Source organism: Danio rerio, chromosome 20, assembly GCF_052040795.2.
Source record: "Danio rerio strain M-AB ecotype USA chromosome 20, GRCz13ab, whole genome shotgun sequence".
In the NCBI taxonomy this organism is placed as follows: Eukaryota; Metazoa; Chordata; class Actinopteri; order Cypriniformes; family Danionidae; genus Danio; species Danio rerio.
In genome coordinates this window covers 28415651-28432907 of record NC_141040.1, presented here as the reverse complement: position 1 = coordinate 28432907, position 17257 = coordinate 28415651, and the positions used below count along the sequence as shown (strand labels likewise).

At 35.9% G+C, this 17257-nt stretch overlaps 1 long non-coding RNA gene across 1 annotated transcript; it reads left to right on the top strand.

The window, feature by feature from the left end:
• Nucleotides 1-1472: 1472 nt before the first annotated feature.
• Nucleotides 1473-15320, top strand: LOC147839182 (uncharacterized). Its single transcript, XR_015518408.1, has 2 exons — nucleotides 1473-1716; nucleotides 13387-15320. It is a non-coding gene; the product is annotated as an uncharacterized LOC147839182 (long non-coding RNA).
• Nucleotides 15321-17257: the final 1937 nt, after the last annotated feature.

Genomic DNA, 17257 nt, shown 5'->3' with positions numbered 1-17257 from the left:
TTACCCCTATGACATGTATCAGACGTTGGATTTTGGTTGCCATACCTGATTAATAACTGTCAGTATTTGATCTCAATATGATGTTGGTTTAAGATGTTGGCTTGACGTTGGATTTTGGTCACTTTCCAACAACCTAAAATCGACCAAACATCAACGTCATTTGACGTCGTTATTTGAAATCAAAATAACGATGTCCTTAGAGTCTGGCTTGATGTCACAACAAACATCTTACCTAATATTAACATCATATGACATTGTGTGCCTGTTGGCCAATAACTAAATGCACTACAGAGTGTTACGTTTACACACACATGCACAAATTACATGTAAATGCATCAGCTTTTCACAGCGTAATACTCACTACTCTTGAGTACTTTTGAAAGGGCTACTTTTTAATCATACTATAAGTAATATTTACAACAAATACTTTTACTCTACTTGCACTCCATTTTTAGGCAAATAATGGTACTTTTACTTGAGTATTATTCTTCAGTACTTTATCCACCACTGATTAACATTAGTTCATGCACAGTGAGTTAACAAGAACTAACGATGAATGATCAACTGTATTTCCATTAACTAATATTAACTCAAATGAACAGATACTGTAATAAATGTATTGTTAATTGTTTATGTTAGTAAATGCATTAACTAACATTAATTAATGCATCCTTATTGTAAACTGCTACCCAGATAGTTTGTGTGTTAAATTCAATGTAGATCACTGAATTTATTGTGTAGAATTTCTGTTTGACATTTATTTATTTCAATTGTAACATAACTGGTAACATTTATATTGTAACATATATGCTGGAGGTAAACACTTCGTCAACATTCCATGAAAACGGTCTGGGTTCAGTCGACAGGACGGTTTACGACTCCTGGCTCAACAAGTCTGGGTACACCCGAAAGACTTACATAATCAAGGGAGACTGGAGAGATAAGCCTAGATCTTCAAAGACATTCCTTTCTTACACACACTCAAATCCCCACATCCAAAGGACACTAGTCTAAAGAAAAAACAACTGAGAAACCAGGGACCAGCACAGAACTAAAATGTTATGTTTGCAAACTTTGTATCTCATTTCTGACTTTTCTTACCTGTATAACCCCTCATATAACCTGTACGTGTGGTCCCTTTAGGCCTTTTTAAAGCATAAATAATGTGAGGATGTGAAAAATTATGTTGATGTACTTTTAAACCCCCCATGTTTGGTACCGATGGGTTTCTGCTGACATTTTACAACACATGATGCATAGAGCAAGATCATAACTTGTATTGCTTTATTCTTTAATTCCCTGTATTAAATGCCTGTCCGCATGCTTTGGGCGGACACTCAAATTTGCATATGAGCAGCCTCGAGACAAAGGAAGGTTTCGCGCTCAAACTTCCCCTGAAATCATTGGTCAGAATGCTGAACGGGTTGTCAAGTGACCCGCAGGTATAACCAGACTTCTCCCCAAACATCTTTGGAGTCCGAACAAAGAACATCACCAAAAGGTGGCCCTTTTTGGAGGGCCATGCGGCTCTTCTACGCCGCATGGACTTTTCCAGCCACACTTTCTTATTTTCCGGCAAAGTAAACTCAGTTTAAAGTTTGCGATCGTGTTCGTCCAAACTGTATTACAAACTCAACCCGTCAAGAAGGACATCAAAGGAGTTTCATCAGGAAGAGACCCGCATAAAGAGAGAGAACTCCAGACATGAAAGTCCAGGTATTTTTAGTTATGCGATTAAGCTCTGCCCCTTTTATCAAAAAGGTGTTTTTTTATAATCTTGGTGATCCTTAATGGTGTGTGTGGAACTGAAACCAGATTTTGCCACTCTATTTGAAATCTATATTTCCACGCTTTGCTATCTCTCTCTGTCTGTGCATGCTTTATAGTCCCGTATAGACCCGATATCTCAACTTGGTTTTACCTTTGTTCTATGTTTAATGTATGTTTGTGCGTTCGTTCGTTATCTGTCTGACTAGTCAATAAATTTTATTATAATCAAATGAATTGTATTGTTTGCCTCAAGAGAAAATGTCACTGAAATACAGATTCCCCTGCCTAGCTGTTATAAGTTGATTAAAACTTATGAATGATTAATCTACTTCACAAGAAGTAGCAATTAAATTCCCTTTTTCTAAATGAATAGATCATTGCCGTGGCCGCTCGGAAGAGCGTCAGCTCTAGTTATGTTTGTTTGGTCAAGTTAACAATAAATTGATCCAGAATATTATTGATTAATAATAATTCGTTATTATTGATAATTAATATTTATAATCTGAGAGTCCGCTTGGTCGAGGGGGCATGATCAGATGTAATCATATGTATGTTTGACCAGATTGACTGAAGCTTAAGCCGGAATATTAATAATTAAGAATAAACCGTTATTGTTGATTATTAATATTTATAAAATGAGCTAATTTCTAATTTTTTATTGAATAATAATAATAATAATAACAATAAAAGCACAAATAAACAGTGCTGGGTAAAGTTATGTATATATTACTATGTAATTATTTTGAAAGAAATTAATGTGAAATTATTATAAATATATACTGCATATAAATATATAAACCTTTTTATACCCTCAACTCAATTTATTTCTAGAGCACTTTCAACCATACACAATGGGTACCAAAGTGATGTACATAAAAACACATTATACATGCAAACATACAAGGAACCAAAATACAAAAAACCTACAACACATGATTAAAAGCTAAAGAAAATAACTGTGTTTTCAGTGACCTCTGAAAAGACTCAAAAGTTGTAGATGTTCTTAACAAGAGTGGAAGATCGTTCCAAAGTCTTGGAGTTGCTACTGAAAAAGCTCTTTGACCTCGCCATTTCAAGCGTGATCACAGAACTTACAAATAGAGACGATCCTTAGAGCGAAGAGATCTCACGAGTTGGTGTATATTAATTAGCTCAGAAATATACTCAGGGGCCCAGTCATGGAGGTTTAAAAACATACAACTGAACTTTATATATAAATAACTTTTAATTGTTTAATAAACATTAATTACAATCATGTTTATTAATTATATCTATAAACATTAATTAAATATTTTATGATAATAATTGTTTGATAACATTTTTATTATTGAACTGGATTGAGAATTCTCTTGAAAACATTGAGACGTCAATGCTTCATAATAAACGTTATATGAAGTGTGTTTCAAAATCTACTCTTTTAACGTTGTAGGGATAACTTTCATCAGGACAGTGGCATCAACAATTTATTTTACGTTCTCTAATTTGAACCTCTTCTATACAAGCTAACTAAAATATTATGTTGTATAATAATATAATATATTCTTTAGTTTTTATGGTTTCAAACACATTTTCCCTACAGTATCTATTACAGCTTCACAAGATCTCTGTCTGCTCAGGTTGTTTAAATATCTGTTATCTGCCTTTCCTCGCTATCGGTTTAGGACGCAGGGCTCAGATCCTGATACACAGAGTCGGATTCTTTGGAGAATGAGGTCTTTAAGACAGCCAGCCACTCAGTTCCTTGAGTAAACATAGAAAGGGACTGTTTAAGTCACCCTTTATCTAACTAGATATGGCCTTCTTTCTAATCCTGTTTAGTCCAGATAAAGCTATGCTTACATTTCTGTTAATCATCCTAAAACAAGACAGATTTTTTTTTTTTGCCCAGGCATGTTTAACTTTTATTATTATTATTATTATTATTATTATTATTATTATTATTATTATTATTATTATTACTATTATTATTATTATTATTGAGTCCATTGCTATTGACCTTATTCTAAAATGCGGAAGTGCGCCTGTTTTCGCGATTGTCTTAGAACTTCCGTTTCAGTCGCCTATGGGAGAAATGACAAGGAATAATAAACGGCAAAAAAAAAAAACGGTCAAACTACTTGCTTTACAAACAAATGTTTGCATGACTATACAGACCAAGTAGAATAATATAACAAGGAAATATCAGTTTGCAACATCAAACCGCGAAACGAGCAGTTTTTAATGTCTAAAAATGAATGGAAGTGAATGAGACCGGAAGTCTCGTGCCAAAAAGATTCAAATGGCAGCGCCCGCTCGTCCGCGGAGAATAAGGTCAATACTACAAGAGTTTTATTGTCTATTACCATAGTTATTAGTCATACCATATCTTTAAAAAGATGAATAATGCAAGCCCTGATTTGTGTGTGTGTAAGTGTATTTGTTTGTTTGTTTGTTTGTTTGTTTTTTTATGTGTGTGTGTGTGTGTGTGTGTGTGTGTGTGTGTGTGTGTGTGTGTGTGTGTGACACATTGTGGAACAGGACCTGTTAAAGGCTTTGTAGAAAGCAGTCAAAGTGTTGCATTATGTGTGACTGTATTCACCCACAGGAACTTCTGCACCTACGCTAGTGTGATTTGTCACATAGGTTCTGAAGATGAACTGGATCAATATCACACACAACTGAGGTGTTTCAAGCTTTTCCAAGTTATGGAAAATGCCTTTTGTGTTGGGAGAGAGAAGGGGGTGGGGGTAAATATTCTAATAATCTCTTGATGTGACAGCGATCTGCAGAGAGATGAGTGACTACTTTCAGGATTGAGATATAAACGTGACACAACAAAGGAAAGTTCAGCTTTATTGAAATAGGTAGTGATGTGATGTGATGTGGCAACTACCAATGGGAGCAGTGAAGACCCGGGATTTTATTTATAAATCTGGCAAATGCAAAAAAAAAAAAAAAAAAAAAAAAACAGGGGTGGAAATGTTTTGATCCATGAAAAACAAACTTGAAAAACAAATTCTACATTTAAAACTTAAATATTGCCTTAATTGAACCACTTTAAACCATCATATGATGTATAATAATTAATAAACTAATTAAAATGTATTCTGGGATACATTCACTTTTACGAAGGTTTCTATGCAACGTTTTATAAATGAGCCCCCTGATCTATGTCGTTTTGAAAACTGCAGTCAAGTAAAAGTCAATGCAAAATGTGAAACTAGTTTTACTTTGAGGAGTAATGAGGTGTGCCATGTTTTTAGTTTCTTTCCACCTACAAGACATAAAATAACCCATTTTGGACCAGTTCTTTATCCACACAACATCTCTTCAGCAAAAAAAATAAAAAATAAAAAATTGAGGTTTGATCACGTCAGTGTTTTCAAAATAGTATTATTATCCAGCCCTTTTTTTGTATTTTCGTAATTGACTAAGTTTACATAGACATCAGTAATCAACTTATTTGCCTTAATCTGAAAACAGCTAACAACATTAAATTAGGGAGAAAAAAATTAAAACCTAACAATGCATCAAAGCCAATGTTGTTACTAATCACTCACATGTCCGAGAGTGTGATAAAAGGTTTAAAAAATCCAGTCCACAAATGTCTCAGCACGGTGTTTTCACACCTCTAGTTTGAGAAAAATCAGGAAAGTGAGTCCAGCTTTGCTTAGATGAGAGTGTCTAGTGGTGAAAGAGGGAAGGGTTTGCATGAAAAGGGGAGTTTCAGTAAATGCACACGCTGAATTGAACACAAGGTAGATAAACAGTACTTATGTTTAAATGGACGTCAGTCATCAAATTATTTGCTTTAATCTGAAAAAAAACAATCATTTGTTTAAGGTGTTTGCATGAGTTGCTTTTTGAATTTTTTATTCATGGTCTCGTTTTGAATTCGATTAACATCATTGTGTCACCACACTATCCACATTTCCTCCAGAGTTTCATTCGTAATTTGTCAACTTCAACTGCAGTTTGCCACTTTCACTTTCATTCAGGAAAATTTCATGCATGCCCCAGTGACAAACGAAATGTTGGATGCGAGTATGAACTGCTGGAAGAGTGTTGTTTTAATGAAATATGATACCGCACGCCGTATGAAAAAAACAAAACAAATAAAACTCAGCATTTTATGATGCAGGAGTTTGTGGTCCTTCACTGACTCCGTAGGTGCAGAGAATAACATCCAACAGCTGTGTATGTGTAGACTTTCCCGTTGCAAAATGCAGCGAAAATCCTAGACGATGGTAATAGTTTGATTGCGGTCTTTACAAGTCTGTACTGCTCTTCAATAAAGTGACTACAATAAGCATACTACCCATGTCTTAATTCCATTTCTGTTAAGTTTGATTATGACTTTAGTTAGATTAAAGTAATCAAAATTTCAGTGGGTACACTCACCTCAGTAGGTATGTTTACATGGACACCAATAATCCAAAATAAATGATTAAGAAAATACCCTGATTAAGAGTCTACCATGTAAACAGTGACTTTTGATTACTTTAATTCGATTAACTTCATTATCGAACTAAACAGAATTTTAATTAATACATGTGGAGTATTCGTTTTTAGTCGCATTTTTGAAGTGCAGTACAGACATGTAAATAACTTAATCAAACTATTACTCATGCAGGATTTCACATTTTGCGAAGGAGGCTTTTTTCCATTATTACATTTTTACATATTACATTATGCACAACTGAAATGGATATAGATTTTCCTCTGCATAATATTATTTATTAGTCGCAAAAAAACTGCTTTTATTTTTTTAAACTTTTTTTTTACCTATGATTATGACACATTGCTGTTTTTTGGCCCTTGACAACATTAGGACCCCTAGCAACAAAAAAGCCAATGCATTTGGCTTGTTGTGACCTATTGACCTCCAGTGACAAAACCGCTGCCAGTGATGCAGTGGCATGAATGCAGTGATGTCATAAAGAATGAGTGAGAAAGGATATGCGGAACAGGAGCAACAGGTGGGCACCAGACCACTGGATAAAAGGAGGCTTTGTGAAGAAAACAAGATGGACGCATGCAAGGAGCCTCCAGGGAGGACGTAAGAAAGTCAGAGGGAATGTCAAAAAGTGTTATGAAAAGAGGCGAGAATAGTTTGAAGGTCTCGAGGGAAGCTTTGAAATAAAAGAAAACCTTTGGAGAAGAGCAGCTGAGAAAAACACTAAACCTGAATCAATCAGCAACAGGTGCTGGATATTCTCAGAATCCCAACTCTGGATCAACACAAAGGTCTAGAGAGTGAAATCCTACAATAGTCCTATCATTGCTGCATGGTTTCAAAGGATAAAACAATCACAAAAAGTCAGTTTTTGTGCATAATTTATTACTCATTGTTTTTCTTCTGTGTGTCAGATTCAGACTTTGCTGTATTTGTGTAAAAACTTTCCCAAAGAGAAGCAAGCTATCAAGTACAGTAGCCCTGCAGCAATGCTGGGTGAACATGGAACCCCAAAAGAAATTTGCTGTTCCTTGGCAGTCAAGTGTTTCTAGATGAGGTGTATGCTGGCATTTTCAGCAGGAAGAAAAGTTGATAAATAAGGCTGCAAGTTGCCCACATTAAACTTTTATTTTGTTCCATCTTTAAAGAATTGATGAAACTCTTTTCCCTTGGGATCACTACTGTTTCTCACAGCAGGGTGTGCAGGGCAAAGAAATGAAGCAAAACTCGCTTATTAAAACAACATTCAAAATAAATCAGTCTGAAGAAGAAAAAACAAAAAGAATGACATTGCAGCTCTGTGGGGTCACACGACATATGTTCCAGTTATTCAGTCTGAAGAAGATATTCTGTTCCCTCCACATAACATTACTCAGCCTCAAGAAGGGAGTTTGCCATATATTCAGAATATTTCTAGCAGGAATTTTGCTCTGGACATCATACAAAAAGACACTATTTAATATGTCTGTGCTTCAGCCACACAATTTTTCTTCATTTTAGTACATTCATGTTGTAAACATATTTATGTCTGTTACAAAATGCTGAAGATATACAAAGGAGTACATTTACCAAAGCAAACGAACTTCCACCTGTCATGATTTCCTATGGGAATTTCAGAGCTGCATCATTTAGTTCAGTTAAATCACATTAGAATTCATTGTCCTGTTTGGTGTGATTTGTTTGAGCGGGTATAAATGCAGCAATCACACTTGAGTGCGCACCAAACATATGTTCAGTACCAGAACCTGCTTGAAGGGGTGGTCTGGGTGTGCTCTGTACACTGTGGTTAGGTTGTGTTGAGAACATAGTTCAAACTCAGAATAGTAATCTGAAAAGACCCATTAGCAAAAAGTATTGCACATTTTTTTCCCATTAAGCTAGCTGCTGTAGTCACTGTGTACTATAGGATGAGGACAAGTATTTGTTTACAGTGTTTTAGCAACAGCTCCATGGCATCTGACAGACCAATTACTGAAGTGACTTGATTTGCACAAAGCTGTGTTATTTAAACATTTAATAATAATAATAATTTCTTACATTTATATAGTTCTTTTCTAGACACCTAAATCACTTTACACATTAGGCGGAAACTCCTCATTTACCACCAGTGTGCAGACCACACACCAGCTGATTGGTAAAGAGGAGACAGAGTGATAAAGCCAATTATTATTTGGGGATGGTTAGGAGGCCATGATGGACAGAGGACAGTTGGCAAATGTGGCCAGCATGCCGGGGTACACCTCTACTCTTTTTTTTTTGAAGGGCATCCTGGGATTTTTAAAGACCAAAGAGAGTCAGGACCTCAGTTCAACGTCTCATCCAAAAGAGCTCAATGAGCAGCATAGAGTCCGCTTCACTATACTGGGGTGTTAGATCCACACCGACCGCAGGATGAGTACCCCCTGCTGGCCTCACTAACTTCCAACAGCAACCTAGCTTTCCTATGTGTCCTCCAATCTAGGTACTGACCCGACGCAGCCCTGCTTAGCTTCAATAGGCAACTATGTTAGAGCTGCAGAGAGCTAGCAGCCAGCCATTTGTTAAACAAAATCATGTACATTAAGATTTGTACCTGTTAGCTTGTTTGTTTACAGAAGACAAAAGTGTGCTCCAGTTAGTTCAATAAAAGATTCACATACTAACACATAAGTCACTTCTTTTGTTCTTGAATTAATCATCAACTGGTTGGTCAAGTGATTATAAGGAAAAGGATGTTTCAGTGACTGATTTGAGGGCTATGAATAATTTCTAAATAAATCATTTTATTTTTAATAAATTAGTTTTATGACCCTGATATATGGAACAAAATCAATGCCTAAAGTCTTGAATTAAAAAGCTTGTTGAATATCACAAACTGAAAAAAATAATACACCGTATTAACAAGTTCTTGCATTTTAATGACTTGAATTCCAGGGTTTGTATTTTTAGGTCCTGAAATTTAACATATCTGCATATTTAAGCTTTGAATATTTCAACGAAAAATATTTCAAACACGTTTTCATACTTAGAAATTCAATAATTCATATTCAATTTTCAGATTTCACTTACAAAATATTCAATACCCTTTAAAAATACAATGTATAATATTCAAAAGGTAATTTTCAGTTCATTTTATTTCAGTTCAAATATTCGCTTCCATAAATTCAGTGGATCAAATTCGACTGTTAAAATTCAACATTTCATCCGGGAACTGCAGGAAAAGCAATAGAATGCAGATTGAAGATCGCCAGCTGCTCTAGCTTTCACCAGCAGGTGGAGATGGAATAATGTAAGATTTTTAACCCAGTAAACAGGCGAGAAAAAGGCTATTAAAGGCACAAAAGTAGCATTTAACATTAATATCAATGTTTTGGACATTATAAATGATAAAATGTATGAGTAAAATGAGTAAATGAGGTTTTAATCATCTATATTTGCCCTTATGTAACGGAAGCCAGCTGGTGATCGCGTAAATCTCAGTTCTCGCATCCAGGGACAGACGTTGTTCTGCAATCTTATCGGAGCTTGTCTCCCATGCCGGCTCGCTCCCTGCTCGGACCGGTGCAGTTACTTGCACATAAACCGCCTTTTGATGAATATGATGTTACACATTGTCTTATTGACTCTTTCTTCCATAGACGCGAAGTATTATATTGACAGCTAAAGAATATAAACGTAAGAGAAACAGGAAAGGAAATATTATAATAATACAAAATAGATAAACATTGACAGGGCTAAGAACAATTACGAACAAAGATATTCAAAATCAGAGAGATTTTACGAGAATGTCACACAAAACAGTTTACTTGGAACTGTTAAACAGAGTTCAGGTATGATTTAAGGTTGGTTATGGATGGGGCGTCTAATTTAAAATAATTTAACATAACGTGCGAATGCATTAAATGAGCGTCTTCAGTTATTATTTAAACGCAGCTGTGTCAGGATTGGGATAGATAGGTTATATAATTTAATTATTTAAATTATGATTGTTAATATTAATATTTTATGACATGTATTTGGGCTATTGCGCTTGAATAAGTCATCCGTGATTCTAAATTAATATTTCTATTTATCCTTTGTAGCTATGACTTTGATATCGTCTTTCTCTTCTTTTTTCCTATTTTTTGTGGTTCTGCCACGGTTACGTTTGCAAAATGTCTTTAGTTTGTCCAGAATATTGCTTTTCCTCTAAAATAGAGACGAAGCAGAAGGAAAATGAATGAATTGATGAATGAATGAAATGATTGACGTTTTTATGCATGTGCGGTGCGGCTTGCTCACGACAAAGACGAACGAGTGGCCGCGAGCTCCGGTGGGCGTTCAGAGCCAGCGCCGCATATCAAACTGGTTAAGAGATGCTGCATGGCTGCCAATATGATAGGAATTTTTCCGAAGTTTCAGATGATATCTGGGCTTGTGCATAATAATGTAAAATAAAAGTGAAAGTCATGACATTTGGCCAAGCATAAGAATAGCCTACAAGAGTGTTTCGATTATTATCATGACATGTCATGCTTGGGATTATATGAATAACACCTCGCTGTTTACCATTTCCGAAAGTGGAGCTGACGTCGGCGCGAAATTGCTTGTATAATTGTAAAAAGAGTGATGAATATTAATGGATTTCTTATATCTGTCATTTCTGATAATATAATTGATTTAACTAGTGTGAGAGTATCCAACACTCATTTAGCAAAAATGCATCCAGAATCCTAAACCAATAACTTTGTCAAGCCAAAATTATGATTTTATAGGCTAATGATTTTTTTTAAAACAAGAAAAAAGAAACGATTAGCTACCCTAGCAATTGTTTATTTAAATATGATCATCTCAAAATATAAAATAAAAAAATAATGGTTTGACTTTGTGAAATCATAAAATACACTTGCAGAAAAGAGTTAATAGAATAAATGAGCAAATACATTCTCTCCAGTAGATGGCGATTAAAGCTCAGTAATAATCCCATTATCCCATGATTTGCAGAAACCACTCAACCACGCATGTCAAACCAGGCATTCTAAACATTAATCTTATGAAACTAGCTGAAGTGACAACTATATTAAATTTAAACCAGTTTAAATAAGTTTATATGTTTAATAACTGCAAAAAAGATCAACATTGCTAATCATAAAATACAAACGGTTGCTGAAAAGTTATAAATAATGGTTTTCTCATTTAATACTGAAAACAAATTAAAGTCAGTTATAACTGCCTATTATCAAACCACAGGCGACTCATTTTATTACTTATAATTGGCTGCGACATTGCCACATTTGCGTTAATACATTTTTCTCGCCTATAGGCCACATAACAATAAAACAATATTCTGGACAAACTAAGACATTTTGCAAACGTTTAACCGTGGCAGAACCCCAATAATTAGAAAAAAGAAGAGAAAGACAGGCAGAGTGATAAAAAGGATAAATAGAAATATTAATTTAGAATCACTGATGACTTATTCAAGCGCAATAGCCAAAATGCATGTCATAAAATATTAATATCAACAATCATAATTTAAATAATTAAATTATATAACCTATCCCAATCCTGACATAGCTGCGTTTAAATAATAACTGAAGACGCTCATTTAATGCATTCGCACGTTATGTTAAATTATTTTAAATTAGACGCCTCATCCATAACCAACCTTAAATCATACCTGAACTCTGTTTAACAGTTCCAAGTAAACTGTTTTGTGTGACATTCTCGTAAAATCTCTCTGCTTTTGAATATCTTTGTTCGTAATTGTTCTTAGCCCTGTCAATGTTTATCTATTTTGTATTATTATAATATTTCCTTTCCTGTTTCTCTTACGTTTATATTCTTTAGCTGTCAATATAATACTTCGCGTCTATGGAAGAAAGAGTCAATAAGACAATGTGTAACATCATATTCATCAAAAGGCGGTTTATGTGCAAGTAACTGCACCGGTCCGAGCAGGGAGCGAGCCGGCATGGGAGACAAGCTCCGATAAGATTGCAGAACAACGTCTGTCCCTGGATGCGAGAACTGAGATTTACGCGATCACCAGCTGGCTTCCGTTACATAAGGGCAAATATAGATGACTAAAACCTCATTTACTCATTTTACTCATACATTTTATCATTTATAATGTCCAAAACATTGATATTAATGTTAAATGCTACTTTTGTGCCTTTAATAGCCTTTTTCTCGCCTGTTTACTGGGTTAAAAATCTTACATTATTCCATCTCCACCTGCTGGTGAAAGCTAGAGCAGCTGGCGATCTTCAATCTGCATTCTATTGCTTTTCCTGCAGTTCCCGGATAAAATGTTGAATTTTAACAGTCGAATTTAATCCACTGAATTTATGGAAGCGAATATTTGAACTGAAATAAAATGAACTGAAAATTACCTTTTGAATATTATACATCGTATTTTTAAAGGGTATTAAATATTTTGTAAGTGAAATCTGAAAATTGAATATGAATTATTGAATTTTTAAGTATGAAAACGTGTTTGAAATATTTTTCGTTGAAATATTCAAAGCTTAAATATACAGATATGTTAAATTTCAGGACCTAAAAATACAAACCCTGGAATTCAAGTCATTAAAATGCAAGAACTTGTTAATACGGTGTATTATTTTTTTCAGTTTGTGATATTCAACAAGCTTTTTAATTCAAGACTTTAGGCATTGATTTTGTTCCATACTGATATGAGTGTAAAACATTTAAAGATGTTTCTGAATGAATCTGTGTTAAAATAGTTAAATACATAATACAGTCACTCATTTGAAAGTCAACTGATTCCATTCAAATTAAATTAGATTTCTTTTTAATAAACCACTTGAATGTGAGTGGATCGCTGTTTTCTTTAATGAATCAGAAAATGATATAATTACACATTTTGTGGTTACTTGATTCACTTTTAAATGAATCAGCATTCTTGAACAAATCCGTTTAAACACTGACTTTAGCCATGTGATTTGCTTATGAAGACAACAGGTTAGTTTTTGCATTTGAATATGTAATTAAATATAAATGAAATGTTGTTTTATTCCAAGGCTAAGCATCAGCGTCACAAGGTAAAAGCTGGCACATCATTTCAAAATCTGCTGTTTAAAACAGTTTCAGTTGTGTTGCAATCCTTCTTGCTAGCTCAGGGAGGGTTGCAGTAAGTTATGTTGAGGGCAAGTAATAATTTTCCAATTTTAGAAGCCATTTGTTGTGTTTTCTCATAGGGCAACACATGACTTTTGCCTAGAGGTTTGAGACAAGAGGCCAGTTCCTTCACAAAACGCTGAGAATAAATCAACTTCTTTGTTCCTGCCGTGGGATGATGGGATGGTGTGCTGCACAGCTCCTCGTATGTTTGGCCATGTAAATTTACAGCTGACGGCAGCAGTGCAGAGGGGAGAAAAGGTTATTCCAGCCGTTGATTAATGGCCCATATCTGAGGAATCAATAAATGTAAATCAAAAGGAGAAAACTCTTTCTTCAGGATATCACTCAGTTCCCTTCTGAGAATGAGCAAATGCAGCTGGCTTCAACCCTGGATGGAAACCTGTTCACTTTCTGTCAATTCTTATTGAAGGATGAGAGGAGATTGACAGGCAGGTTTTCAGAAATGCACAAAGAACAGCAGCAGTGAAGAAACAGAATAATTTAATCATATAGTTTCTGGAATGCTGGATGCTGATTGGTCAATCAGAATAGCATTCAATATCTGCAAATTCTTAATATTCTCCTCTGTACATGACACAGTGTACACTGTTCATGCATCTCAGTTATCTCTGTATTGATAAAGAAATCAATGTTATAGAGTATTACCTCATACTATAGGCCTAATGAATGTTTCATGTAGATTGGTTGATGAACATTCTATCGTTTGCAAAGAAACCCAGGTGCTTCAACAAAGTTTTCAACAATAGTTATAAATACTTACAGTATGTACTTGTCTTTTTTTCTTTGGTTTCTTTTAATATATTCAAACAAACAATTTTCACATTGTGATTGCTGCGTATTGTTTGCTATTTGTTTTTTTATCTATTTTGAAATAAAGCTGTAACGTAAAAAAGTGAAGCATACTTAAGTGATACTTATGCATTGATGGATCGCCGTACACCATGGCACATACCTTGCATGTAACCAAAGTCTTGAGAGGGGTCTGGATGCAGACCTGGTGCAGTGCAATTAGAGCTGCATCCAATGCTTTTTAATGCGCTCCCCTAATCCCACCACAGTGACGTCACTCGCTCCATTTGAGTGCATTGTGTCTGACCATGCATCGCTGAGTGATGCAATCTCAGCTTGCATCATAAAGGCTGCATCCAGATACTATTGGACGTCTTTGTGAGCATTTGCACTTTTGTGTTTGGTCTGTGTTGCTCTGCCAGAAAACTTCTACAGTGGAAAGGATAGTGGGGTTTCTATGTAGGGGAGTTTCACAGTGTCAAATGCAATGCTATAGCAGGATTTCAAACACACTTATTTTGTAAATATAGAAACAAGAAGCAATGAACGTTCAACAACTTTAATCATGTTTTAAACACAAACCAAAGAATCATATCTGTGGGACTCAAGACTTGATAAACACTCACACCACTATTTTTGCTCTATTCACATGGCTCACAGCCACACCCACACTTTTCGGCTACACATCCATGATGCAAATCTCCCATTCCATCACTTCCCAAAGGTGCTTTATTGGATTGAGATCTGGTGACTGTGGAGGCCAATCGAGTACAGTGAACTTATTGTCATGTTCAAGAAACCAGACTGAGATGTTTTTTTTTTTTTTCTTCTCTTTTTTGGACCATTCTCTGTAAAACCTAGGAAATCTCAGTAGATCAGCAGTTTCTGAAATACTCAGACCAACCCATCTTGCACCAACAACCATGTCATGTTCAAAGTCACTTAAATCACCTTTCTTCCCCATTCTGATGGTCGGTTTGAACTGCAGCAGATTGTCTTGACTATGTCTACATGCCTAAAGGCACTGTTCCTGCCATGTGATTATCTGATTGGAATTTGCATTAACAAACAGTTGAACAAGTGTGCCTCATAAAGTGGCCGGTGAGTGTATCTTTAAAAAAAAAAACTAAATCAAATTAATCTTTTTTTTTTTTTACAGTGTTTGATCTTTGATGTCATTAAAACCTTTACTTAAGTTGAATCCGCTGCTCATCTCGTCTTTACCTTGCCGTGTTACAAACAGCTTGTTTTCAAAGCCAGCACTCCATGCATCCATTATCTCACAGCCAATCAGCTTCAAGCAGTAACATCTGCATTGCCCACGCAGTGGCACTTAATGATCAGATCCTATTTATTTTGGTAGCAGAGCTCAGCAGACTCAGTATCTTTCAGGTGACGGCAGGGTCGGGTTCAAGGATGAGGAGGATGTTCTTCATTTGAGGAACATGATTAATGGTTAGTGCGAGGTTTCTGGGTATTCACACATCTGTTCCTGCTCAGAGATGCCAGGGTCATGTTTACAGTCGAGATATCATCAAGCAGACTGATGAATAGTTGTGTGTCTATATGTGACGGCGCCCCTGCTGGCCATGGCCTGCTGTTTATGGGTGGTGAAGAGACCTCAAACTGAGTAAGACTGGGGACTTGGAGACACTAGGTCATGATAAATGTGTGCAGAGACTCAGCGTGTGTTTTGTGTAGGCTGATGTCTGTTTCTCTGGGTGTTGGAGAGAGAAATAGATGGGATTGTGCGTGCGTGTGTGTGTGTGTGTGTGTGTGTGTGTGTGTGTGTGTGTGTGTGTGTGTGTATGGGAGGCAACTTCCCACAGGCTTTGTTTTCAATCATCATAATCTAGGCTTAAATGCCCACACAAGCACACAGAGACAAACACAGACTACAGCAGCTCACACTAGGGTTTTGTCCTAACCAAGAGGTCAACTAAACAAAGTTTGGCTGCATTGTCAGGTTCTTTTATCCCTTGAGGTAAACTATTAGATAGCATACACAGAAAAGGGTGGCACGGCTCAGTGGTTAGCACTATTGCATCACAGCAAGAAGATTGCTGGTTCGAGTCCTGACTGGGCCAGTTGGCATTTCTGTGTAGAGTTTGCATGTTCTCCCTGTGTTTGTGGGTTTCCTCCGAGTGCTCCAGTTTTTTCCAAATTTCTTGCAACACAGGAATACACTTCAGAATAAAATGCGGTAGTTGTAGGTAACTATAATGCAATTTGAACGGAAGCTGTCAGGCTAACAATATAGCATTACCAATGTCATTTCAAGACAGCATATATGTAATTTCCTCATTCCTATTGAACACAGGTACGGCCAGTGCTCACAACTGGTACAAACGCTAAACGCATGACCAGTACTTTCTGCACATGCTTTTTTCCGCATAGTCTGTGTACACATCATCTACATAATGGTCCTCAGAGTGGGCTTTACCAACATGGGAGAGCAAAGAATTTAATTTGCTTTTAAATTAGGGACCACATCTGAATAATTTTTGCAGGTAAACATTTCTGTACCTTAAGCTAAAAGATGACTTTACATGTCCATGTTTTGTTTCTTCTCTAAGCATGTAAACAGAACAACACGTTTAATTTCATGCTTAAAATAAATAAATAAACAAACAAACAAACAAGCAAGCAAGCAAACTCCATTTTCCCCCACAGTACAAAGACATGCGGTACAGGTGAATTTGGTAGGCTAAATTGTCCGTAGTGTATGAGTGTGTATAGATGTTTCCCAGAGATGGGTTGTAGCTGGAAGGGCATTTTTCATAAAAAAGAATTGTGATATGATAATACCTGAAAGTTTTACCCTTTTGCAGTGACAAAATTGTAACCTCAGGTTTAAGGCAGCACTCATGTCTCATCACAAAGAGGCTACCAAAACTGACATTTAGCCTATAATCCTTGCACAACCTACAGTTTTATCTGTTATTTCTTTCTTGTGGTAGTACCTAATTTAAACTTGAGATTTTGGAAACCAGATCTAAATTTGGACATATACTCTGGCTCACCCCACAATCCAAAGATATGCGCTATAGGTGAATTGAATTAACTAAAATTGGTGGGTATGAGTGTTTCCCAGTACTGGGTTGCAGCTGGAAGGGAATCCGCTGCATAAAACATATG